This window comes from Delphinus delphis, chromosome 14 (genome assembly GCF_949987515.2).
Source record: "Delphinus delphis chromosome 14, mDelDel1.2, whole genome shotgun sequence".
NCBI classification, from domain to species: domain Eukaryota; kingdom Metazoa; phylum Chordata; class Mammalia; order Artiodactyla; family Delphinidae; genus Delphinus; species Delphinus delphis.
The window spans coordinates 39,976,223-40,002,553 of record NC_082696.1 but is presented as its reverse complement, the minus strand read 5'-3'; the positions used below and the strand labels follow the sequence as shown (position 1 = coordinate 40,002,553).

The 26,331-nt window shown below is 34.7% G+C and overlaps 1 long non-coding RNA gene across 1 annotated transcript in view; it reads right to left on the bottom strand.

The window, feature by feature from the left end:
• LOC138414264 (uncharacterized) overlaps positions 1 to 25,015 on the bottom strand; it is a 55,208-nt gene extending 30,193 nt beyond the window's left edge. Inside the window, exons 1-2 of the long non-coding RNA XR_011246717.1 lie at positions 24,939 to 25,015; positions 23,796 to 23,956 (exon numbers count right to left, since the gene is read on the bottom strand). This is a non-coding gene — a long non-coding RNA (uncharacterized lncRNA). The remainder of the gene's footprint in view (positions 1 to 23,795; positions 23,957 to 24,938) is intronic.
• Positions 25,016 to 26,331: the final 1,316 nt, after the last annotated feature.

Genomic DNA, 26,331 nt, shown 5'->3' with positions numbered 1-26,331 from the left:
TAAGGCTCTTATAAACCTTTGGAAATGCTGTTGTTGTGAGCAGCTGTTTGTTGCATTTGATTGACACACTAAGGTAGAGTTCATGGAGATATGGTATTTAAACCTGGATTGCCCTTAATTAGCATGAAGGTCTTGTGAAAAGATTATGCCTTGGCAAAGAGCTTATGCCTATTAAAAAATTTCAGACAGAAGATCAATATGTAATATCCACCTGAAATATACTAATCAGAATACACTACCTTGAAGAAATTATCAACTGTATCTGTTTACAACACAGCTAAAGGCCTGGTAGTAGAGGGAGGCTAAAACTGGGTTAGGGTCAATGAAGAAATTCAAGCTTCAGTTTCCATCCCACAAAATAAAATATACAATATAAAAAAAATCTTGTCAAGGGACACACATTGACAGCATTGGAATCACTCAGTCCAAGGGACCTTAATACTGTAAATTTCACATTTGAGCCATGAGTACCTAAATGAATAGGTACTCACAGTTATTGATTTGTTTCAATTTCATATACCTTCAGCAAGAAATAGACAAGAGGAGACCTCCTATGAATCAGGATATAGACAAGGACAGTGATGATTAGGGGATGATTCTGAAAATTTTGCTATTTTTACTATTGTTTGTGTCTCTCAGGAATAATACTTTCAAATGACTTCTAAGTAAAAGCCATTTTTTATGGCATTATTGTATCCTGTCAAAATTCATATATTTAAATCTTAACCCCCAAGATGATGATATTAGGAGGTGGGGCCTTTGAAAGATACTTAGGTCAGGAGGGTAGATCCTCCATCAATGGGATTTCTGCCTTATAAAAGAGACCCTAGAAAGCTAGCTTGCCCCTTCCACTAAGTGAGGATACAGTGAGAAGTCAGCAATCTGCAACCTGAAAGAGGCCCTTAACCAGAATCCCACCATGCTAGCATTCTGATCTTGGACTTTCAGCCTACAGAACTGTGAGAAATAAATTTCCATTGTTTATAAGCCACCCAGCCTGTGGTATTTTGTCATAGCAGCCCAGACAGGCTAAGACAAGCAACCTGCAAAGCTTTCAAAAATGTGTGCTCCTTCCACGCATTTTTGAAATGTGTGGAAGGAGCACTTACCACTTCGACCTTTCTCAGCAAATGTCTCCCCTCACTCTGCCCCAATCACACAGGCTGACCACATCAGGAAAACTCTCTCTGCAGGATCTTTGCACCCACTGTTTCCTCTGCCTGGATTGTCCTTGTTCTCTCCCTCCCTTCAAGTTTTAACCCAAAGTCTTCTTCTCAGTGAGGTTGTTCCAGATCCCCCTAACTAAATTGCAAACAACTGTTAACCACCTACAAACTTTGCGGATACCACCCTCTTATTTTTTAAATCACATTATATATTTTAAATATTTATCTTGTTAATTCTCTGTCCCCTTCCTTCCTCACATGTAATTTGGATTAGGGTAAGAATTTTTGTTTATTATTCACTTCTGTAAGACTAGAATCTAGAACAGTGCTAGTCATATAGCAGATACTCAATAATTGTTGACTAAGTGAATGAAAGAACTTTTGAATTATGCTTTTTATTTTCTTTCAGGCATGGAGACAATAAGGAAAGTCAAATTTAGGGAGAATATGGCCGACTCTAACTAGACTTGAGGGGGACTGACTCTAAGAGAAAAAAGAGGTAGATAGCAGTATTAAAAAGGAAAAGAAGGAAGTGAAGTTAAGCTGAGTCTTATACTTTTCAATCAGCTAACTTACCCCTAAGACTTTCAACCATCACCAAGAAGAGTAAGCTCAATTTTTCCTCTCTCCTCTCTACTTCTCCACAATAAGGGTTAAGTCCTCGACCTTATCTCAAACAGTTTATTTTTCCTGACGCTATGCAGTATCTCCATATCTGGCCTTTTGTTGCATTACAACAGCTGTGGACATCAGTTACTATTTTTCTAATACCAATTTCTGGAACTTGTTGCTTCCAACTCATCCTAATGATAACCACATCTGATACAGCTCAGTTCCTAGTCCCTCCCCTGGAGCCCTATGTCACAAGACATTCATTTTGCAGTAGTTGTGATCATGAGTTAGAAAGTCAACAAATAAAATGGAAATTCTCCCTTTCTATTTAGTGGTGAAGATTCTGTATCCGGCTCTGTTGGTTCTGTCCTATGGAAGGAAGAGAGGCCAATTTATGATGAGATTAGGAAACAGTAACTGCAAATCTAGGGTGAAGATTCTTCCCTGTCGATACCTCTGTCTTGTTTATAGGTAGAATGTGCTCTCCTCTCTACTTTTCCAGAAATAAAAGTAATACTTTATCAGAGCAAGAAAGCTGTGATTAAGTGAACTTTCAGATCTCAACAGTGGGGATAGTATCTCAGAAAATTTTGAGATTTGGGTTTGAAAATACTTGTCTGGTCACTTTTTATATGAGATACAATCAGTCTGGAGTTCCACAGAATGGGATGAGAGAGCCATTTGGGGCTATGAACCATGACACATGCTTTGTTAAGGAAAATTATTTACTAAATATGCTGATAATCTCAGGAGGGAAGCATATACAATTACTTTATCCATAAGAGAAATAAAATTTATCCATGTTTTATTTATCTTCCTATTATCAATATACAGCATTGAGCCTTAGCTAACATTTACCAGTCTCTTACTGGGTGACAGGCACTTTGTAAAATGTACATTATTCCACTTAATCCTCATAAAAGAACTGTAATATAGATTCTACTATTATTCTATGTAGAGGATACTAAAGCCAAAATAGTTCAGGTAATTTCCTTAAGATTATACAGCTAAGTGCAGAAGTGGGACTTCTACTCAAGTGTCTAAACTACAGAAGCCCCTGATATAACCACTGGCTGATGTAAGGTATCACACATACATGTAAGATCAGACATTTAAATGGAAACTTCAATTGATTTTTAAAGGGTATATTTTCTGTTTCTGATAGGTTCGCTTGTTTTGGAAAATGTGCTTCAAAACCTGCACTACCACCAACCTAAACAACTAGGCCATTATCATCCTGTACCTGGAGCTGACCTAACTCTTATTTCTTCCACTCTTGCCCCAACTGAAATCATGTCTTTCCCTTACTGAAAACTCTTCAGTGGCATCCAAACGCACTTGGAATTCCACCATGACCATAAAACTAGCTCTAGTTGATTATTTTACACTCACTTTGAGCCACTCTTCCCCTCCTTCATTAAGCTCAAGTTACATGGTATTGTTTTTCTCTTCCCTCAACTTTCAAATGGCTTTCCTTCCTTATGGTCTTTACAAAACTTTCCATCTCCCTATACACTGCATCTTCTCAGGTAGTATGGCTAATTTATTCTTATCCTCTAGATTTCAGTTGATATATCACCTCTTCAGGCAGGCCTTCGGTGTCCACTCCTCTAAAATACATGTGCTGTTATTTACAAAATAGAAACAGACTCACAGACATAGAAAACTCATGGTGAACTTATGGTTACCAAAGGGGAAAGGTAGGAGGGAGGGACAAAATAGGAGTTTGGGATTAACAGATATACACTACTATATATAAAACAGATAAACAATAAAGTCCTACTGTATAGCACAGTAGGCATTCACTATATTCAATACCTTGTAATAAACTATTTTGGAAAAGAATCTGAAGATGAATATATATATATGTATTCAATTATACTGAATCACTTTGCTGTACACCAAAAACTATCACAACATTGTAAATCAGCTATACTTCAATACAAATACAATGAAATACATGTACTGTTCTTCTGCTCTAAGTTATTTTCCACATCAACACTCTGTCTCCCTTATGATAATTATTATAATGCATAATCATTTTGCTTGTTTAGTTACTGTTTTGTTTTTAATTTATTATAATGCCAACTCCATGAGTATAGTGATTGTGTCCATCTTTTCATTATTGATTCATTGATATTTCATCATTCATCCAATATCTAGATTGGAGCCTATAGTAGCCCAGTAATTTTATTTGAGTATACTATTTTGTTCCCCAAGTTAAAATGAAAATGACTTTCAATTTCAGATAAGATTGAATTTCAAATTCCTTAGCCCAGCACTCAAGGTTCAGCCAAGCGTTTACTTGGTTCTCTTTTCTCCTAAATCTATTCTAAACATTCTACAAACCAGCATGTCAAATCCATCCAATGTTTTCTTATCTGGACATCTTTACTCACAACATTCTTTTTCTTGAATGTCTTCTACTTTTCCAAATTGTGCAAATTTCAAGATAGGAAGCCTATCTGCTTTCCCCATTATTTCCTTTCCTCTATTAAGGCAAATTAATTGACTATAATATGAATTTCCTTTGGACTTTGAAATATTCTGTATATAGAGGAGTGCTTTCAAGTACTGAAGCTAGAGAAACCTAGTCGCCCTAGTTGCCCATCTTACTCCACCATTTACTATCTGGGAAACTTTGTTTCCTCATCTATAAAATTACCATAATAGAGAATGGACTTGAGGATATGGGGAGAGGGAAGGGTAAGCTGGGACAAAGTGAGAGAGTGGCATGGACATATATACACTATCAAATGTAAAATAGATAGCTAGTGGGAAGCAGCCACATAGCAAAGGGAGATCAGCTCGGTGCTTTGTGACCACCTAGAGGGGCAGGATAGGGAGGGTGGGAGGGAGACGCAAGAGGGAAGAGATATGGGGACATATTTATATGTATAACTGATTCACTTTGTTATAAAGCAGAAACTAACACACCATTGTAAAGCAATTATACTCCAATAAAGATGTTTAAAATAAATAAAATTACAATACAATTTATGTCTATAGCATCATTTATATTTTTTAAATTTTTTTTATGTGGGATCTGCCTGGACCAGGGCTCAAACCCACATCCTCTGCATTGGCAGGCAAATTCTTAACAACTGTGCCACCAGGGAAACCTCCAACTGAGACTTTTTATTTTTTCCCAAATTTTCCAGTATTTTTGAGCAGTACCTTTATTTTCTTTTTTAATTAATTTTTAAAAAATTTTTCTTTCAAGATAACAGTACTGTGTGTTTATTTTTAAATTGCACATGTCTAAACCTAATAAATAGTTTTTTTTTCTATATTTTTTTACACAGCAGGTTATTAGTCATCAATTTTATACACATCAGTGTATACATGTCAACCCCAATCGGCCAATTCATCACACTCCCCCACCCCACACCCGGCTTTCCCTCCTTGGTGTCCATACGTTTGTTCTCTACATCTGTGTCTCAATTTCTGCCCTGCAAACCGGTTCATCTGTACCATTTTTCTAGGTTCCATATATATGCGTTAATATACGATACTTGTTTTTCTCTTTCTGACTTACTTCACTCTGTATGAGAGTCTCTAGATCCATCCACGTCTCAACAAATGACCCAATTTCGTTCCCTTTTATGGCTGAGTAATATTCCATTGTATATATGTACCAAACTTCTTTATCCAGTCATCTGTCGATGGGCATTTAGGTTGCTTCCATAACATGGCTATTGTAAATAGTGCTTCAATGAACATTGGGATGCATGTGTCTTTTTGAATTGTGGTTTTCTCTGGGTACATGCCCAGTAGTGGTATTGCTGGGTCATATGATAATTCTATTTTTACTTTTTTAAAGAACCCCCATACTGTTCTCCATAGTGTCTGTATCAATTTACATTCCCACCACCAGTGCAAAAGGGTTCCCTTTTCTCCACACCCTCTCCAGCATTTGTTGTTTGTAAATTTTCTGATGAAGACCATTCTAACTGGTGTGAGATGATACCTCATTGTAGTTTTGATTTGCATTTTGCTAATAATTAGTGATGTTGAGCAGCTTTTCATGTGTTTCTTGGCTATCTGTATGTCTTCTTTGGAGAAATGTCTATTTAGGTCTTCTGCCCATTTTTGGATTGGGTTGTTTGTTTTTTTAATATTGAGCTGCATGAGCTGTTTATATATTTTGGAGATTAATCTTTTGTCCATTGATTTGTTCGCAAATATTTTCTCCCATTTTGAGGGTTGTCTTTTGGTCTTCCTTATGGTTTCCTTCGCTGTGCAAAAACTTTGGAGTTTCATTAGGTCCCATTTGTTTATTTTTGTTTTTATTACTCTAGAAGGTGGATCAAAAAAGATCTTGCTGTGGTTTATGTCAAAAAGTGTTCTTCCTACATTTTCCTCCAAGAGTTTTATAGTGTCCGGTCTTACATTTAGGTCTCTAATCCATTTTGAGTTTATTTTTGTGTATGGTGTTAGGGAGTGTTCTAATTTCATTCTTTCACATGTAGCTGTCCAGTTTTCCCAGCACCACTTATTGAAGAGACTGCCCTTTCTATATTGTATATCCTTGCCTCCTTTGTCATAGATTAGTTGACCACAGGTGCGTGGGTTTACCTTTGGGCTTTCTATCTTGTTCCATTGATCTATGTTTCTGTTTTCGTGCCAGTACCATATTGTCTTGATTACTGTAGCTTTGTAGTATAGTCTGAAGTCAGGGAGTCTGATTTCTCCAGCTGTTTTTTCCACTCAAGACTGCTTTGGCTATTCGAGGTCTTTTGTGTCTCCATACAAATTTTAAGATTTTTTGTTCTAATTCAGTAAAAAATGCCATCAGTAATTTGACAGGGATTGCATTGAACCTGTAGATTGCTTTGGGTAGTATAGTCATTTTCACAATATTGATTCTTCCAATCCAAGAATATGGTATATCTCTCCATCTGTGTTTATCATGTTTAATTTCTTTCATCAGTGTCTTATAGTTTCCTGCATACAGGTCTTCTGTCTCCTTAAGTAGGCTTATTCCTAGGTATTTTATTCTTTTTGTTGCAATGGTAAATGGGAGTGTTTTCTTGATTTCACTTTCAGATTATTCATTATTAGTATATAGGAATGCGAGAGATTTCTGTGCATTAATTTTGTATCCTGCAACTTTACCAAATCCATTGATTAGCTCTAGTATTTTTCTGGTGGCATCTTTAGGATTCTCTATGTATAGTACCATGTCATCTGCAAACAGTGACAATTTTACTACTTCTTTTCCAATTTGTATTCTTTTTATTTCTTTTTCTTCTCTGATTGCCAAGGCTAGGACTTCCAAAATTATGTTGAATAACAGTGGTGAGAGTGGACATCCTTGTCTTGTTCCTGATCTTAGAGGAAATGCTTTCAGTTTTTCAACATTGAGAACGATGTTTGCTGTGGGTTTGTCATATATGGCCTTTGTTATGGTGAGGTAGGTTCCCTCTATGCCCACTTTCTGGAGAGTTTTTATCATAAATGGGTGTTGAATTTTCTCAAAAGCTTTTTCTGCATCTATTGAGATGATCATATGGTTTTTATTCTTCAGTTTGTTAATATGGTGTATCACATTGATTGATTTGCGTATACTGAAGAATCCTTGCATCCCTGGGATAAATCCCACTTGATCATGGTGTATGATCCTTTTAATGTGTTGTTGGATTCTGTTTGCTAGTATTTTGTTGAGGATTTTTGCATCTATATTCATCAGTGATATTGGTCTGTAATTTTCTTTTTTTTGTAGTGTCTTTGTCTGGTTTTGGTATCCGGGTGATGGTGGCCTCATAGAATGGCTTTGGAAGTGTTCTTTCCTCCGCAAATTTTTGGAAGAGTTTGAGAAGGATGGGTGTTAGCTCTTCTCTAAATGTTTGAAAGAATTCACCTGTGAAGCCATCTGGTCCTGGACTTTTGTTTGTTGGAAGAATTTTAATCACAGTTTCAATTTCATTACTTGTGAATGGTCTGTTCATATTTTCTGTTTCTTCAGTCTTGGAACGTTATACCTTTTTAAGAATTTGTCCATTTCTTCCAGGTTGTCCATTTTATTGGCGTAGAGTTGCTTGTAGTAGTCTCTTAGGATGCTTTGTATTTCTGAGGTGTCTGTTGTAAGTTCTCCTTTTTCATTTCTAGTTTTATTGATTTAAGTCCTCTCCACCTTTTTCTTGATGAGTCTAGCTAATGGTTTATCAATTTTGTTTATCTTCTCAAAGAATCAACTTTTAGTTTTACTGATCTTTGCTATTGTTTTCTTTGTTTCTATTTCATTTATTTCTGCTCTGATTTTATGATTTCTTTCCTTCTGCTAACTTTGGGTTTTGTTTGTTCTTCTTTCTCTGGTTCCTTTATGTGTAAGGTTAGATTGTTTATTTGAGATTTTTCTTGTTTCTTGAGGTAGGCTTGTATAGCTATAAACTTCCCTCTTAGAACTGCTTTTGCTGCATCTCATAGGTTTCGGATTGTGGTGTTTTCATTGTCATTTGCCTCTAGGTATTTTTTGATTTCCTCTTTGATTTCTTCAGTGATCTCTTGGTTATTTAGTATTGTAGTGTTTAGCCTCCATGTGTTTGTGTTTTTTACGTTTTTTCCCCTGTAATTCATTTCTAATCTCATAGCGTTGTCGTCAGAAAAGATACTTGATATGATTTCAGTTTTCTTAAATTTACTGAGGTTTGATTTGTGACCCAAGATGTGATCTATCATGGAGAATGTTCTGTGCGAACTTGAGAAGAAAGTGTAATCTGCTGTTTTTGGATGGAAAGTCCTGTAAATATCAAGTTAATCTATCTGGTCTATTGTGTCATTTAAAGCTTCTGTTTCCTTATTTATTTTCATTTTGGATGATCTGTCCATTGGTGTAAGTGAAGTGTTAACGTCCCCCAATATTATTGTGTTACTGTTGATTTCCTCCTTTACAGCTGTTAGCAGTTGCCTTATGTATTGAGGTGCTCCTATGTTGGGTGCATATATATTTATAATTGTTATATCTTCTTCTTGGATTGATCCCTTGATCATTATGTAGTGTCCTTCCTTGTCTCTTGTAACATTCTTTGTTTTAAAGTTTATTTTATCGGATATGAGCATTGCTACTCCATCTTTCTTTTGATTTCCATTTGCATGGAATATCTTTTTCCGTCCGCTCACTTTCAGTCTGTATGTGTCCCTAGGTCTGAAGTGGGTCTCTTGTAGACAGCATATATATGGGTCTTGTTTGTGTAACCATTCAGCGAGCCTGCTTGTGTATCCATTCAGCAAGCCTGTTTGTGTATCCATTCAGCAAGCAAGGTTGGAGCATTTAATCCATTCACGTTTAAGGTAATTATCGATGTGTATGTTCCTATGACCATTTTCTTAACTGTTTTGGGTTTGTTCTTGTAGATCCTTGTCTTCTCTTGTGTTTCCCACTTAAAGAAGTTCCTTCAGCAGTTGTAGAGCTGATTTGGTGGTGCTGAATTCCCTTAGCTTTTGCTTCTCTGTAAAGCTTTTGATTTCTCCATCGAATCTGAATGAGATCCTTGCTGGGTAGAATAATCTTGGTTGTAGGTTCTTCCCTTTCATCACTTTAAGTATATCATGCCACTCCCTTCTGGCTTGTAGAGTTTCTGCTGAGAAATCAGCTGTTAACCTTATGGAAGTTCCCTTGTTTGTTATTTGTTGTTTTTCCCTTGCTGCTTTCAATAATTTTTCTTTGTCCTTAATTTTTTCCAATTTGATTACAATGTGTTTTGGAGTGTTTCTCCTTGGGTTTATGCTGTATGGGACTTGCTGTGCTTCCTGGCCTTGCGTGGCTATTTCCTTTCCCATGTTAGGGAAGTTTTTGACTATAATCTCTTCAAATATTTTCTCGGGTCCTTTCTCTCTCTCTTCTCCTTCTGAGACCCCTATAATGTGAATGTTGTTGAGTTTAATGTTGTCCCAGAGCTCTCTTAGGCTGTCTTCATTTCTTTTCATTCTTTTTTCTTTATTCTGTTCCTCAGCAGTGAATTCCACCATTCTGTCTTCCAGGTGACTTACCCTTTCTTCTGCCTCAGTTATTCTGCTATTGATTCCTTCTAGTGTACTTTTCATTTCAGTTATTGTATTGTTCATCTCCGTTTGTTTGTTCTTTAATTCTTCTAGGTCTTTGTTAATCATTTCTTGCATCTTCTCGATCTTTGTCTCTATTGTTTTTCTGAGGTCCTGGATCATCTTCACTAACATTATTCTGAATTCTTTTTCTGGAAGGTTGCTTATCTCCACTTCATTTAGTTGTTTTTCTGGGATTTTATCTTGTTCCTTCATCTGGTACAAAGCCCTCTGCCTTTTCATCTTGTCTGTCTTTCTGTGAATGTGGTTTTTGTTCCGCAGGCTGCAGGATTGTAGTTCTTCTTGCTTCTCTATAGCATCATTTTTAAATTAAAGTTACATAACCTGTAATGCCCAGGTAGAGTGATTACTATCATATACTAAGGACTCTATACAAGTGTTCATTATTGCAGACAGTAGAGTTTACATTTAGTTAGTATTACATTTATTTGGATATATGCCTTGGCACTACAAAGGGACTATAAACTTCCTAAAAATCTATGAAAATATATTATTCTGATCATATTCCACAATCTCCTGTGTAAAGAAGGTATTCAATTAATATCTGTTGACTTGACTGATTGCATAGAATAAAGAACACTTTTTCAAAATGAAGCTTTGTCTGTAAGTATATTTCTTCCAAAAATAGGAAAACTGTAATTAGCTGTTATTGTGCAGAAAATTCATAAACCTGAATTGCTATGCAGTCCTTTTTCTTCTACAAGTATATGCTGTATATGATGCTTAAAAATCGTTAGAAACCCTTTGGAGGTAATCAGCTTTCCTTCATACTCTATGTAGAATGTTTTAAACATCATTTGACTGAATCTTGTGGTTTGAATTCTATATGATGTTAGTTTTCACTAGAAGCACATATCTCATGGTTTTTCATTTAGAACAGTGGCTCCCACATGCCACAGACTGGCTAAATTAGAATCACCTACAGTGATTATTAGCCTCACAGCTTGCTGGCCTCCATGTTTAATCCACTCATCATATTCTCTGGGGCTGAAGCCCTGGAAATTATACTTTATACAAATACCCTTAGAGATTCTGATGCGAGGCCAGGTTTAAGAAGCTCTCCTCTAGAAAGCAGCTCAATGTTATCACCATGTACAAAATAAAGGGCAGTAGACTTTTATATTAACTATCATGTCTATTATGATCTGAAATGAGAGAAATTTCAAGTTTTAGACCTTACTTTCACATAGAAGCCTAAATGAATATCCAGTATATTTTTTCTTACTACAAAATTAATGATAAATTTAAACTTACAGTTTCCCATTTTTAAATTGATAAAGGCTTTTAAATATCCTGATGGGGCTATAAAATTAACAATGTGTACTTTATAGAACTAAAAGGGTATCATTTTGGGATAAGTATCAATAAAATTTTAAAAATTATGCATGATTTTAGGATCATCATCTTTTAGGATGCCACTTTTAGGATCTGACTGTGGCAGCAGATTTGAAAGTATGTGTTCATTTTATTGCTACATAGTATTTATTTTATGAATATACCACATTTTGTTTATCCACTCACCAATTGATAGGCATTTGGACTGTTTTCTATTTTTGATTATTATATAATTCTGCTATAAATATTTAAGTCTTTGTGTGGACATACGTTTATATTTCTCTAGAGTAGCTACATAGAAGTGAAATTGCTGGTTCATATGATAATTTCATGTTTTTAAGGTTTTAAGTGTCAAAATGTGTTTTTGCAATTTGTTTTTGCTTTACCAGTTTACATTTCCATCAGAAATGTATGAACGTACCTGTTTCTCCGCATACTCCCCAACACTTATTATCACATGCTACAACATTTAGGAATCTCAAAAACATTATTCTCTGTGAATTGTCAGGTGCAAAATACCACATATTGTATGATTCCATTTATGAAATGTTCGGAAAAAATCCATAGAGATAGAAAGTAAATCAGTGATTGCCTGAGAGTGGAAATAGAGGTTTTACTGCAAATTTTTATGAGGTATATGAAATAATAAAATGGAACAAAATATTGGTTTTATAATTATGTAGATTTACTAAAAATGTATTAGTTTTATGATACACTAATAACACCCAACTAAGGATATCTATGTTTAGATGTAAATGCATATGCAAGTATATGTGCATGTATACATATATATAGATATATATATCGAACTGAATATACATTCAGTTCAATTTTTTCAAAATCCTTTTATTCCAGTTACCAAGAAATAGACTTCTCTACTATATTGAATATAGTAAATGAACATGAGAGCTCATGCAATTGTCAAAAAATTTAGTGGTTATGTCAATTATCAATTTTTCTTTGTCTTTTTAAGTAGAGAATCATTTCTTGAAGAATGTGTAAAAGACAAAACCATGTATTCCAGAAATGCCTCTTCGACCAAAAAAAGAAAAAAAAAAGCCATGTTTTTTCAATACTCAATTTCCATTATAATATCTTCCTTGACTCATGAATTGTTTATAAGGGTGTTTTTAACTTTCAAATCTATAGCTGCTATTGATATCATCATGTTGTTAGTATTTTTAACCCTGTATTTTCAGTGTTGTAGTTTTTTTCTGAATGATATGCAGTCTTTAAAAATTTTGTCATCTGTTTGATTGCTCTAGTATCAGGTCAATCTTCTTTTTTTTTTCTTCTTCTTTTTTCAGGTCAATCTTAAAATTGTTCCATGAGTATTAAAAAAAAAAACTCTAAGTCTTTTTAGTTCTCCAGTTATTGGGATAGTGTTGTTTCCACTTTTTCATAATTATAAATAAGACTTCTGAAAACATCTGCATAATTTTTGTGTGTATTTAAGTTTTCATTTGGTAAATACCTAGGAGTGCGATTGCTGGACATAATGGTATTTTTATGTTTAAGTTTAAAACAAACTACCAAAATGTTTCCCAAATAATCTGTGCCATTTTTGTATTCCCATCAGCAATGTTTCAGAATTTTGAGTAGCTCTGCATCCTCAACAACACTTTTTACAGTCATTTCTTCAGTCATGCTATTATGTGTGTAGTTATCTCATTGTGGTTTAATTTGCATTTCTCTAATCACTGTGCGGTTGAGCTTTTTTTTTTTTAAACCTCTATGCTTATTTCCAGTACACATGACTTCTTTAGTAAATAATTTGTTCAAATTTTTTGCCCATTTTTATGATTCTGATGAACCTAGGTGTAGGACAGGAATAAAGATGCATATGTAGAGAATGGACTTGAGGACATGGGGTGGGGTAGTAAGCTGAGACAAAGTGAGAGGGTAGCACTGACATATATACACTACCAAATGAAAAATAGATAGCTAGTGGGAAGCAGTGCATAGAACAGGGAGATCAGCTTGGTGCTTTGTGACCACCTAGAGGGGTGGGATAGGGACAGTGGGAGGGAGGTGCAAGAGGGAGGGGATATGAGGATATATTTATACATAGCTGATTTACTTTGTTATACAGCAGAAACTAACACAACATTGTAAAGCAGTTATACTCCAATTAAGATGTTAAAGAAATTTTTGACCATTTTTAATAAAGTTTGTTTTTTATTATTGAATTTTGAGAGCTCTTTATATATTTGAAACCTATTTTTATATATTCTGGATACAAGTCCTTTTGGGGATATATGCATTAAATATATTTTCTCAGTCTGTGGCTTATCTTTTCATTATTTTAACATTGCCTTTCAACTGTAGAAGTTCTTAATTTTGATTAACTTTTTTTTAATGAATCATGCATTTTGTGATACAATGAAGAAATCTTTGACTAACACAAAAATCACAAATGATTTCTTCTGTGTTATCTTCCAGAAGTTTTATGGTTTTAAGTTTAACATTGAAGTCCATGATGGATTATTTTTGTATGTGGAGAAAGGTCTTGAATGAGGTTCTTTCTGGTGCATATGGTTGTGCAATTGTTAGAGCATCACTTGTTGAAAAGACTACGCTTTCTGCATTTCTTTTCTTCTTTGCTTTGTTGGTAATTTGAATTATATTGATGGTCAAATGTTGAAGAAGCCTCAAATTTCTGGGATAATTCCCACTAGGTCATGATATATTATTCTTTTTATATGTTGCCAGATTAGATTTTGTGACATTTAAGGGAAAAATTTTGTCTCTATGGTCATGAACTATTGTTTTGTGGTTTCCTTTTCTTGAAATGCCATTTTCTGTTTTAGTATCAGGGCAAGGTTAGCCTTATAAAATGAGTTGAAAATTGCTCATTCATCTTCTACTTTCTAGAGGGATTTGTGTAGAATCAGTATTATTATTTTTTTTTTCTTAAATGTTTGGTAGAACTTACCTGTGAACTTATCTGACTGGAGTGTGTCTTCCTCATATCTATATATATATATATACATATACACTATATATATACATATGTATATATATGTATATACATATACACACACTATAAATTTAAAATCTTTAATAATTATAGGACTATTCGGGTTAGCTATTTCACCTTGAGTGATCTCTGGTGTCTTTCAAGGAACGGTCAAATTCATGTTTCATTTTATTGCTGACTATTTCTATTGTATAAATTTACTCTGATTTGTTTATCCATTTTCATGTTAAGAGAGATCAGGACTTTTTTTAATGTAGTTTTTGGATTTTGTAATTAAAGCCACTATAAACATTAATATACATATCTTTTGGGGGGACAATTTTCAATTCACTTAGGTAAGCTCCTAAGATTGGCATTGCTGAGTAATGAGATAGGGCATATTTAATTTTATAAGAGAATGCAAGAGCTTTCTAAATGGTTTTGCCACTTTTACTGCCACCATGAAAGAATGTTCTATATCTTTACCAATATTCAGTATTAATAGTATTTTCCATTTTATTCATTTTGATAATTGTAAAGTTGTATCTTGAGGTTACAATTTTCATTTTTATGATTACTAATGATGCTTGCCAGTTTTTTTCATGTGCTTATTGGCCATTTGTATGCCACGTGTCTGCTCAATTCTATTGCACATTTTTTAACTTAGATTGTTTGCCTTTTTATTGTTGAGTTGTAGAAGTTCATTTTATATCCTAGATACCAGCCCTTTCTCAGATATATGTTTATGAATCCTATTCTTCTGACACATAGCTATGTATTTAACTGTCTTTAAATATGGATTTTTAGGACTTATGTGGGAGATTTTATTGGTATATTTCATTCTTTGTATTACCTGATATTAGGGAGGAAAACTTAATGTTATCTGTCAGTAGCTGTAATATATTTCTGTCAGCTATAAGAGAAAAGAGTTTGGGAGGATAAATTATTACATAATGCCTACCTCAATAGTATACACAAGAGGCACAATCAAATGCTTTATGGCTGAACAATATGAAGATGCATATAATTTAGGTCACATATATTAAATATGTAATATGTGCCCAGCACTATTCTGAGTTAATTTAATAAAATATCTCTATCTTTGAAAAATATATAGTCTAGATGAATATAAATACATAACGTGATTAAACAGCCAAAAATGTACAAAAACCACAAGTGAACAAATAAATATACAATTGGGTCTGTTGGAGATAAGTGTGGTCATTATACACAGTAGCTAAAGATCACTGAAGGCTAATGTAGGCATAGCCAGCAACATGAAATGGAAATGGACCCTAAAGAACAATTTGGATATAAAGAAAGAGTATGAGTAAATTCACAGAGGTGGAGAGAATCATGACATGTTCATAGAGAATTGCACCGGGGACAGCGAAAAATGAAGTTATAGCAGTCAGGTAGTACCATGTTATCAAGATCTTTGCAAGCTAAGCCAAAGTACAGGAATTTAATGCAATAGGTGAGAAAGAGTAACAAAACTTCTATACGTGTATGTATAAGGGGAATTTGGAGTGTTGCTAACAGGATGAAAGTGCTATTGTAAGCAGATTAATTGGGCTATACCACAGGTAGCAAAAATTAAGTGATAGAGCCTGCAAAGAAATGAGAGTAGTTCAAACTTAATAGGAAAGAAGTCTTGGCCATGGTTAAGGCTGTAGAAAGAGAGAGGAATGCAAGGTAGAAAAGATAATCCAAAGAGCAATAACCAAGGTATTTAGTGACTGACAGGGAAAATATATGAATGATGGTAAGTTGTCTTATTTAATGGAACAAAATATTTTTATATTATTATTATTTTTTAAATTTTTTATTTATTTTTGGTTGTGTTGGGTCTTTTTTGCCGCGCGTGGGCTTTCTCTAGTTGCTGTGAGTTGGGGCTACTCTTTGCTGTCCACGGGCTTCTCATTGTGGTGGCTTCTTTTGTTGCGGAGCACAGGCTCTAGGCACACGAGCTTCAGTAGCTGCAGCACACAGGCTCAGCAGTTGCGGCACATGGGCTCAGTAGCTCCACAGCATGTGGGATCTTCCCAGACCAGGGATCGAACCCCAGTTCCCTGCATTGGCAGGCAGATTCTTAACCACTGCGCCACCAGGGAAGTCCCGGAATATAATATTTAAAAAAAAAAACTCTAGGGCGGCTACAATAAAATCTTACATCTTAAACCAATTAAATAAATTGCCCAGTCCATGTAACCAGACATAAATTATATAAAATCATATGGGCATGCAACGTGAGTGATCTCACACCTGCTTGTTTGTCACAGAAAGTGATTATTGAGAGTGCTATTTTGAGAAATTTAATTTGTAAATCTGAATTTGGGCATATTCTATAGAGGTATCTTTTGCTTTTCTTATGAGATGTGCTTCCTTTTTTTTTTTTTCACTGCTTATTGTCAACCCTCAGAGGTTTATCTCTACACCTGCTACACTCTTTGAAAGTTATTTTCCTGATTAGCATTTCTTATTTTAATACATGAACATCTGGTAAAGGTTTACTTTAGAAATCCCCTAGTCAGAGTTCATCTGCTTCTAATATTTTATTTTCTAACTTTACATTATCCTCCTGAGTTATAGGACAGTGATATTTTAGCTCCAGAAAACAATTATTTCTGATGACTCTTTAATATTCAAGATGATAATCAACAGGATTTATTGGGTACCAATTTTTTCCTCAATACTCTGATGAGCCCTGAGGAGGAGAAATATATATGACTTCATCCTTGTTCTGAAGGAATTTACAACCTGGTTGGGACAAAACACTAAAACTCAAACAGAGTGAACAATACAAGGTAGTGCATCATCAAAATTTTTATTTTGTGGTTTTACAGAGAGAAAGAGATGAGGGCTGAAGAAACGAGAAAAGGTTTCATAGAGGAGATGTAACTTGAGCAAAGGATAGACTTTGGGAAGATAGAAGTTAAATTATACATTATTATAGCCAAGGGAAATATCAACTAATTTATCGTGAGGCAGTATTGCTTATTTTTATTATTTTATTGAATTTTACCCCAAGTTATTCCTGGTTTCCTTTTTTTATTAATATAACCTTTATCAAATTCCTTTAGTTAAATTATAGACTTAAAATGTTTGTGATCTTCCAGTCTTGATTAATAAGGACTTGATTTCTTAAGGGTGGTAGACGCTATTTTGCTCATGTGTTTCCTAGACTAAAGTTGGGGCTGTGGAGAAATTTTCTGCTGCTATGAAAATGTATTATAACCTTTTTACTAACTTTATTTTATTGGCTTTATTTGAGGCGATTAGGAAGAAAATATTTGGGCCTCTAAATCTAAGCTACAATTTTACCCTTTCACCCTAACAAAAATTTTGCTCATAAAATGTTCATCATTTTAATACAAAATAACAATTTCCCATTTTGTTGAGTACTTTTCCGTAAGGAAAATAAATCAGCGAACTTCACAAATATAGGATACAAACCAATTTTTATATTGATAAATCAATTTGTCCTTCTTGTTTCATACAAGTAGTACTATAAATACAGGTTAAACAGTCTAGTATTTGCTTAAGTAAGGTAATTCTATGGCAATTTCTTCACGCAGCCAATAATTCACCATTTATATATATCATAGCTGATATCTAAGTTGAGGTTTAAATTACACTGTTTAACACATAGGTGGAATTAATTTTAAGAGGAAAATAATTCTCTCATTCATCTGAAGATTCTGTTTTAAAAAATATTGAAAAAAGAAAATCTTTCTTTTGGTCTACAAAAATAATATTGTTGCTGATTGTTGGACAGCCAAAGAAAACTATGGAGTACCCCCATATTCCAGCGTTCCATGTAAATCCTATGATTTCTGGCACTCAGAATGCTAAGAAGTAAATTCAAGACTCAGAAATTGCAGAAAATTAAGGAATAGAGTCAATTCTGCTATATATCCTCTTTCTCACTAATAATTTTTTAAAGATGTCATTTTAGAGCAATCCTAGAACTTGAGGCTTTAATTTAAGAGGGACATTCATCCATCCAATGCAGAATGATGTGCTCATTGCCTGTTCTCTGGGACCTATTTCATAATGATTTCAGAATGGCACATTCGTGAATATGTGGGACAAATATCTACTGAACCATTTACTTCTGAAACATGGAATATGTAAGTCATGGAGGACTTCTTCAGCATCCACACTGAACCAGTTATTCAATTCTATCAATTTTGCATCTTAAATACCTCAAATTTATTCTTTTTGAAACTATACTTCCATTATGATCTTGGTTCAGTATTAAATCATCTTTTTTCACAGATTTTGGGCATAAGCAAATTGTCCTAAAATTGAGCATGTTTGCATGCTATTCTGGCAACAGAGGGAATTGACAGACGAACAGGTGTCTAAACAGATAAGGATCATCTCTCTCTGTATACACACTTGTGCGTGCGCAAACACACGCATATGTGTGTATATACAAAAATCCAAATACACGTGTATATGAATATTTGTTAAATAGAATTTACCAGTTTCCAAATTTCAGTCGTAGTGAAGGCTCGGGAATAAACAAGATCCTTCTTTATTTGTGCTGGTTCTGCACTCCCTCTAATCCTTCCTGCCTATTTCTCCTTTCTATGCTGGACCACACTGCTGTATGGCAATATCAAAAATGATATGCTAATTGTAGAGACTCTCTGAAAATGCTCCATAACTATTCCTTAAAATATAAAGACTTTATATCTTGAATACAGTTTTTGATCAACTGTATTTTATGGCTTTAGTTGTCCTTTCCCTATTTTGCTATTTCACCCACAGCAAGTCAAAAATCTCAAGATATGCAAAACCCACCTTAGATTCAAATATGCTCTGAAAAATCCTTTCAGTCTTTGAATAACTTTTTCAAATATCTTTTGTTCTGCAGGTGAGACAGAAAGAATATTAAAGACTTTCTTGAATTTAGAGGGAGAAATTATCTTCCAGGCTGTGTATTGCCTGGACAAATCTTGCCAACATTCCTAAGAAGTATTTTTTTTTCTTTTCTTTCATTTCTTTCTTTCTTACCATTAAGCTCAGCGTTTCAGTTCCCTGTCCTCAAAACTCATATTTCCCATCTTGAAGTAATTAGTGGTAAATGCTTTAAAGAGTCTTTAACATCCCTTGACATGAGAGAGTGGCATGGACATATATACACTACCAAATGTAAAATAGATAGCTAGTGGGAAGCAGCCACATAGCACAGGGAGATCAGCTCTGTGCTTTTTGACCACTTAGAGGCGTGGGATAGGAAGGGTGGGAGGGAGACGCAAGAGGGAAGAGATATGGGAACATATGTATATGTATAGCTGATTCACTTTGTTATAAAGCAGAAACTAACACACTTGTAAAGAAATTATACTCCAATAACGATGTTAAAAAAAAAAAGATTCTTTAACATCCTTATATTTCACAACTACAAAATTAAGAGGAGTTCTTTGTCCCGGAGTTAAAGGTTTAAATTATTGCTTAAGCTTGATTAATATAAATTGCATTGGGCACTAACCTGAGTAATCAGTCTTCTAATTTTTTCATCATGTCTTCTTTTCCTTTAATTGAAAATACTGTTTTTGTGTACATGTAACTTATATTTGTACTGTATTATAGTTCTTTACAGATGACAACAGGTAAGTATATCTGCTCTTGAAAAGAACCAAGCAAACTATTGTCCCTGATATTCCCATAACCCAGGTATAATCAGTATTCTCATTTGCATGTCCATTCTTTCAGGCCCTTTTCTCAAGACATCAGATCTCTCACCAGTTAATGTGACCAAACTGGAGTAACTATGACCTCACTGTACTTACTTTTATTAGATGTTTTTTAGTCATGCAAGTATTTTCTATGAATTTTCTTGAATTAACTCCTTTTAATCTCTTTTCATCTATTTATTAAGATATGAGTACTTAGTTATCTGGACATTTTAGACAGCAGTATAAAAAACTGAGAGCACTGAGGAGGCTAACACAATTTTCCAGCTGATTGAATGGGAGTTTTAGTCTTTTATTTGATTCCACAGATATTTGCTGAACAATAGTGTTAGGCACATTGAAATGCTAAAATGGACCTCGGCCTCAAAGGTCCAATTTTCTTTACTGCAATATTTAAAATGAAATTCAGTCACAAGAAATAGAGGTAGGAAATAATTTTCCCTAGTATTGCATGTTTCCACATTTGTCTGAAATTCAATTTATTGGGGTGTAGAGGGTCGATAGAGGGAGAAAGAACCAAGTACATATAAATGCAAATTACCTAAACAGGAATCAATACTTATGAATGAAAAAGTGCTGGCTACTATTTATCAAATCATTACCTAATTAAACAATAGAAGAAAAGGACTTTAAATAAAAATGAATAGATGATACATATATAAAATGTGTAATACCTGTAAAGTTATATTTTTAATATGCAGAAAATGTTCCCATGGTCCTAATTCCTGTGCTGCCTGGAAGACTAGGAATGTTCAAGAACTGCTACTGAAGGGCTTCCCTGGTGGCGCAGTGGTTGAGAATCTGCCTGCTAATGCAGGGGACACGGGTTCGAGCCCTGGTCTGGGAGGATCCCACATGCCACGGAGCAACTAGGCCCGTGAGCCACAACTACTGAGCCTGCGCTCCGCAACAAGAGAGGCCGCGATAGTGAGAGGCCCGCGCACCGCGATGAAGAGTGGCCCCCACTTGCAACTAGAGAAAGCCCTCGCACAGAAACGAAGACCCAACACAGCAAAAATAAATTAATTAATTAATAAACTCCTACCCCCAACATCTTCTTAAAAAAAAAAAGAACTGCTACTGAAACATGAAAGACAGCAAGAGGTGCAGAGGCAGAAGCAGACATTAGAAGAATTACAGGTAGTTCAGCATATAGAATAGTAAATAGGACTGTAAGAAATAAAGTGGGATGGTAAGTGGGAGCCAGAACCCCAATGACCAGAAAATTTGGACTTGATCCCAAGAACAATGGAAAATCCTTGAAAGTATTTAAAATCAAATGACATGACTAGATTCGTGTTTTGAACGGTCCTCTAGCTGCAGGGAAAAGAATGGATTTGAGGAGGTAAACCTAGAGGAAGGTGTTGTCATCATCCAGTAGAGAGGGAATGATGCCCTGAACCTTGACCGTGAAAATGAAGTCCTGTGTGGACAGCTCAGCCATGGAATGAATCAACTACCTTTCCAATGGAATCTTAGTCTAAGTGGCAGAAAGTCTTCCACCTTGTGTTGGAAACAACTGCTATCACAGTGAATGGGAAAATAGGCTTCTGTGGAATGAGTCAGCTACAGCCTAAATTGACTAGATCTTTTCTCAAAATTTCCTAAGTTTTCTACTTATTGAAGCAGGATAGCAGACCACATGGATTAACTCCACATCTACCATGTTGTTTCAGTGTTGAGTCTTTGGGAAACTTAACCCCTCTATGTCTCAATCTTCTCATTTGCAACATAGGGGTAACAATAGTATCTATCCAGTGGTATGCTGGCAAATGTTTAACAACTGGCCCTTGGGGAAGAGGGTGGGGTGGGTAGCCATACTTTGTAGTGCTTACTGACTTCCATGGTGTAAATTATTCCACTATGGCAACTTTCAAACTACTACAACTTGATATCAACTAACTAACAAAATTCCTAAAAATTTAACTACTGGTTCTCATAAGCCAGTACAAATCTGCTCTGGCACATCTCTACTTACCTTATAAGACTATTGTTAGGACGGAACGTTCAAATACATGTGAAGTACTTACTGTACTGCCTATATAGTACTGCCATATTGAGAGCTCAATTATGTTTATTATTATATTGGTTCTGATGATTTTCATCCTCAATTCTACTCATGATTATGTAAAAAAATAATCATTTGATTGCCTCATTTTCAAAATTATATTTTAGAAATTCCTCACGCTTTACAAATTTCTAAATAAACAATATTCATAAAATATCTCATTTCTTATGGTGTCCCAGAGTTACATAGTTTCATTCCAGTGAACTCTGGGAAGTTATTTCTGATTATTTATGAAAATTATTTCATTTTTCTCATTAGCTTTATTGAACTTAAATCAAGTTACCAGAGAAAATTCACAATGAATTCTTTTGAGGTCTTTTTTGAACATGACCTTACACTGCAGATAATGTTTGTTATACTTCAGATAAAGTGCTGTATCTATAGAAATTCATCTTGAAAAATAGTAAGTATTGCTAGTATACACTTAAAAATTAATTTCTAAAGTACAGATTCTTACTACCAAAAATGAGGTACAAGTCACTATCCTTCATCAAATCATTATAGTATATCTTTATGATTTTTAACTTTATTTTAAAAATCATTTTTATATAAAAGTAATATCACTGAGAAATTCATAACTTGGAAATTAGTGTGCACCAACAGATATAATGAAATTCAGAAATGGAAAGAAATTAGTTCCACTTACTCCTTTTTTATGACTAGTATCTTATATGAATAATCATTTCTAGGGTAGGACTTGTGAAACTAGCCAAAAGGTGGAAATTTGATAGAGAACATCTTATACTAAAATAATATAATTGCTAAAATATGTTGCTAAAAGGTCTTGCTACAAAGCAGTTTTACCTGAAAACTAGGATACCTGGAACAACAGGAATGACTAAATTCATGGAGATATCATAATAGAAGGCTTGAAATCATGTGTCCTGAACCATCAAGAAGTTATGGTAGTGTGATAAAATTTTATCATGGGGTTCATGATCAAATATCTATCAAATTCAGATAAAAATATGTATCAAATATGTATCAAATTCATATTAAAAAATAGTGAAATACTAAAAAACTGATCCAGAATATAGGTGTACTATATTACCAATTTAAACACATACATCTTTCACCTTAGATTTTAATTTGAGTCATTTGTTGCTATATTAGCTGATAAACACATCTTAAACATCAGTTTTTTACTTAGCTCATTTACCTTGACGATAGCTTAAAAATATTATTAGGCTCATACACACACACACACACACACACACACACACACACACACACACACACAAATACTGACCAATAAAGTTTGCCTAATACCTCTTTATATTTACAAGCTTAATTCTTTCCTCACTGTGATATTTTTCTACGTTTGTTGTCATTATAATCTCCACATTCCCGCCTTGCTCTTAGTTTATTTCATGAGTGATGGGAAAAATTAGTCTATATATTGAAGGTGCCATTACCACACATCAATAGCCAATAAAACCTCTAGGAAATAGAACCCACTCACCAGACTACAGTTAATCAGTGTTGTTTCAACACCTATTTTTAGGACAAAAAGACAAATCACAAGAGACAGTGTGCAAAGAAGTATATTCAGTTTGACTGAATAGACTTGACTCACAGGGGTATAAACATGGAACAATCTTATTTTCCAATAACTTCTACGAATCTGATCTGTTAACCATCCCTCACCCCTTTTCTGCCGAATGGCAGTCATCTTTAGTGGCAGTTCAGTTTGATTCTATTCATTTTTTCTGTCACCTTTGGTTATTAGAAGTGTCATTCCAGCTCTTAAGACTCAGTCCTCTTCATTTTAAAACTAAGTATTACCATGATTGTTTAACCTCAGTCAACATTTTGCACTGTTTCCCAGAAGCACAGAAAAGTCATACATCTTTGCCATGCTGCCTCTGCACGCCTCGTCTTACCTTTGTCATCTGTTCCCAGTCCCTCTCTCTCTGTCTTGGCAGAGTCCAGCACGTCTGCTAAGTAACTTTCATACGGGAGACAACCGCCCACCAGGCCTTGAGTTAAAATAGGAGGGATGATGGTTAACCAGTCCCAGTTTTGTAAGAATGGTCTGTCTCTTCTGAAAACAAGAAGAGGAGAAGGACTGCTTTTAAATAAATAAATAAATAAATACAGAAATAAAAGCCCGCTTTTAGAAAAGGCTGCTACATCACTTTGGTTTCTCTGGCTCTAGGATCTCTCAAGAGTCACAAGCCAAGATGAAAGTTTGTTAAGAAATTTTCCCAGAAGTCCATATCTTTGCTAACAACCACATAATGTCTTCTCTGTAATTTCTGAAGGATCCTTATTCTCATTTAATAGAAAAATATTTTGCAACCTAGTGATAATAACATATTACAGGTAACTTTTTAGGCTATCTTGCAGTCAATACAGGTTCAGTTCTAAGATTGAGAGCAGTAAGCCTGAGGATATTTATTGTGTCCCCAGGCATCAAGGAGAGATTAAATACATTTTTATTAAAATGTATAATTAAAATCAAGATAAAACAAAATCAAGAACAAAATTTAGTAAATGTTAAATTCAAAATGATGTTTGTTAATAACCATATTCCATATGTTCCAATTCATTGAAGCTTCACTGTATTATATTCTGCAGGGAATTAAAAAGCAACAGAAAGCACCATCTCTAAATGCCCAAACTTCCAATGCAATGCATAAGTACCCCCAGAGCATCCTTCTGAACAATTCAGGTTCATTGATTCTACTCAGATCCACCAAGGTGAGTTATTAAGAAAGAAGTAAACTAATGCTAGCAACCCTTTTTTCCAGTTCCACCTGAGAAAATAACCAGCTTTGTATATCTTAAGGAGCTAACTTGGTCTTATACTGTCATTGACTAGGGGTATGACAGGAGAGATAACAATTGTCAGAGGTAAAGTCTATGTTTCGGGAAGACTGGGAAGCATTTAGGATGGAGGTTGACACTTTGAGTGGGAGAAGATGAAGTTGAAGGCAATAAAAAAGTTTGAGCTTTTCCAAAAGTTCAGAAGAAGTCTGATTGCATGCAGAGGAGTGGAGTCATCCAAAGGCTTATTCACCCACCTATTGATGTTGGTAGGTTGATAATTAGAGAGCTCAAACAACAGGAGTCTAGAAGAGCCCCTCCTTAGGCATCTTTCTCTTATGTACAGTCTCAATATGGTCTCTTTAGAATGGTTGCTTCAGGGTAGCTGGACTTCTTACTATAAAAAGCACAAGTTCTGAAAGACAAAGGGAGAGAGAGAAAGAGGTTAAGCAGAAGGTATATGCCTTTTATGATCTAGCATGAAAACCCACACAGTGCCACTCTCAACCCATTCTAATAATTAGAAGCAATTAACTCATAGAAAAAGAGATCTGATTTGTGGTACCAGAGGTGGGGTTTGGGGGGAGGGGGAATTGGACGAATGTAGTCAAAAGATAGAAACTTCCAGTTATAAGATAAATAAGTACTGATACTAGGGATGTAATGTAAAGCACGATAAATATAATTATCACTGCTGTATGTTATATATGAAAGCTATTAAGGTTGGCCTACATTCCTACATTCATGAGGAGGGAAATTAGGCTCCAGTTTTTCATGGGAAAATGCCAAATAATTTACAGAAATGTTTTAAATTCTCTGCAGTGAAGAAGGAGGGAGAGGGAGTGGAGGGGAGGGGGAAGAGGAGGAGATTTATTTTAGGAATATCACAATTTATGCCTATGTACATTCAAACCACAGGCTTAGACTTTTATTTGGCACAGGGAAAGTTACCTTCATTATGTGTTTAATCATCATCTCTGTCAAAATAAAATACAAAATGGACACCAGAGTTGAAAAATTCCTTGAACACACAAATCCAGGTAAGTGAAACCTAATTTAGCTTATCCTGCAACATAAGCAAAATTTAATTTGTGTTGTTTCTTGTAAATGCCTCTGAAAATCATAAACAACACCTAAATTGTTTTCCAAAAATGACATAATCTTTTAGCCAATCCCCTGTCATTGGAAAAACCCTAATGCTACAACCAATCATTATAAAGATTAAACAGCTTCCATGTTTCCACTGTATAAGCTGTCCTAGAACAACATGCCTCTGTGCTTCATTCCACTAGTGGTTTGAATACTCCCAGTCAGGAACTGTTCTTCTATGCACAATAAACTGAAGATGTACAGCATAAAGTTGATTTACATACATCATGAAATATTACCATAGTAAGTTTAGTGAATATCCATCGTCCCATTTTGACACAAAATAAAAAGAAAAAAAAAAATTTTTCTTTGTGATCAGAATTCTTAAGATTTACTCTCTTAATAGCTTTCATATATATAACATACAGCAGTGATAATTATATTTATTGTACTTTACATTACATCCCTAGTATCAGTACTTATTTATCTGATAACTGGAAGCTTCTATCTTTTGACTACCTTCGTCCAATTCCCCCTACTCCCAAACCCCACCTCTGGTAC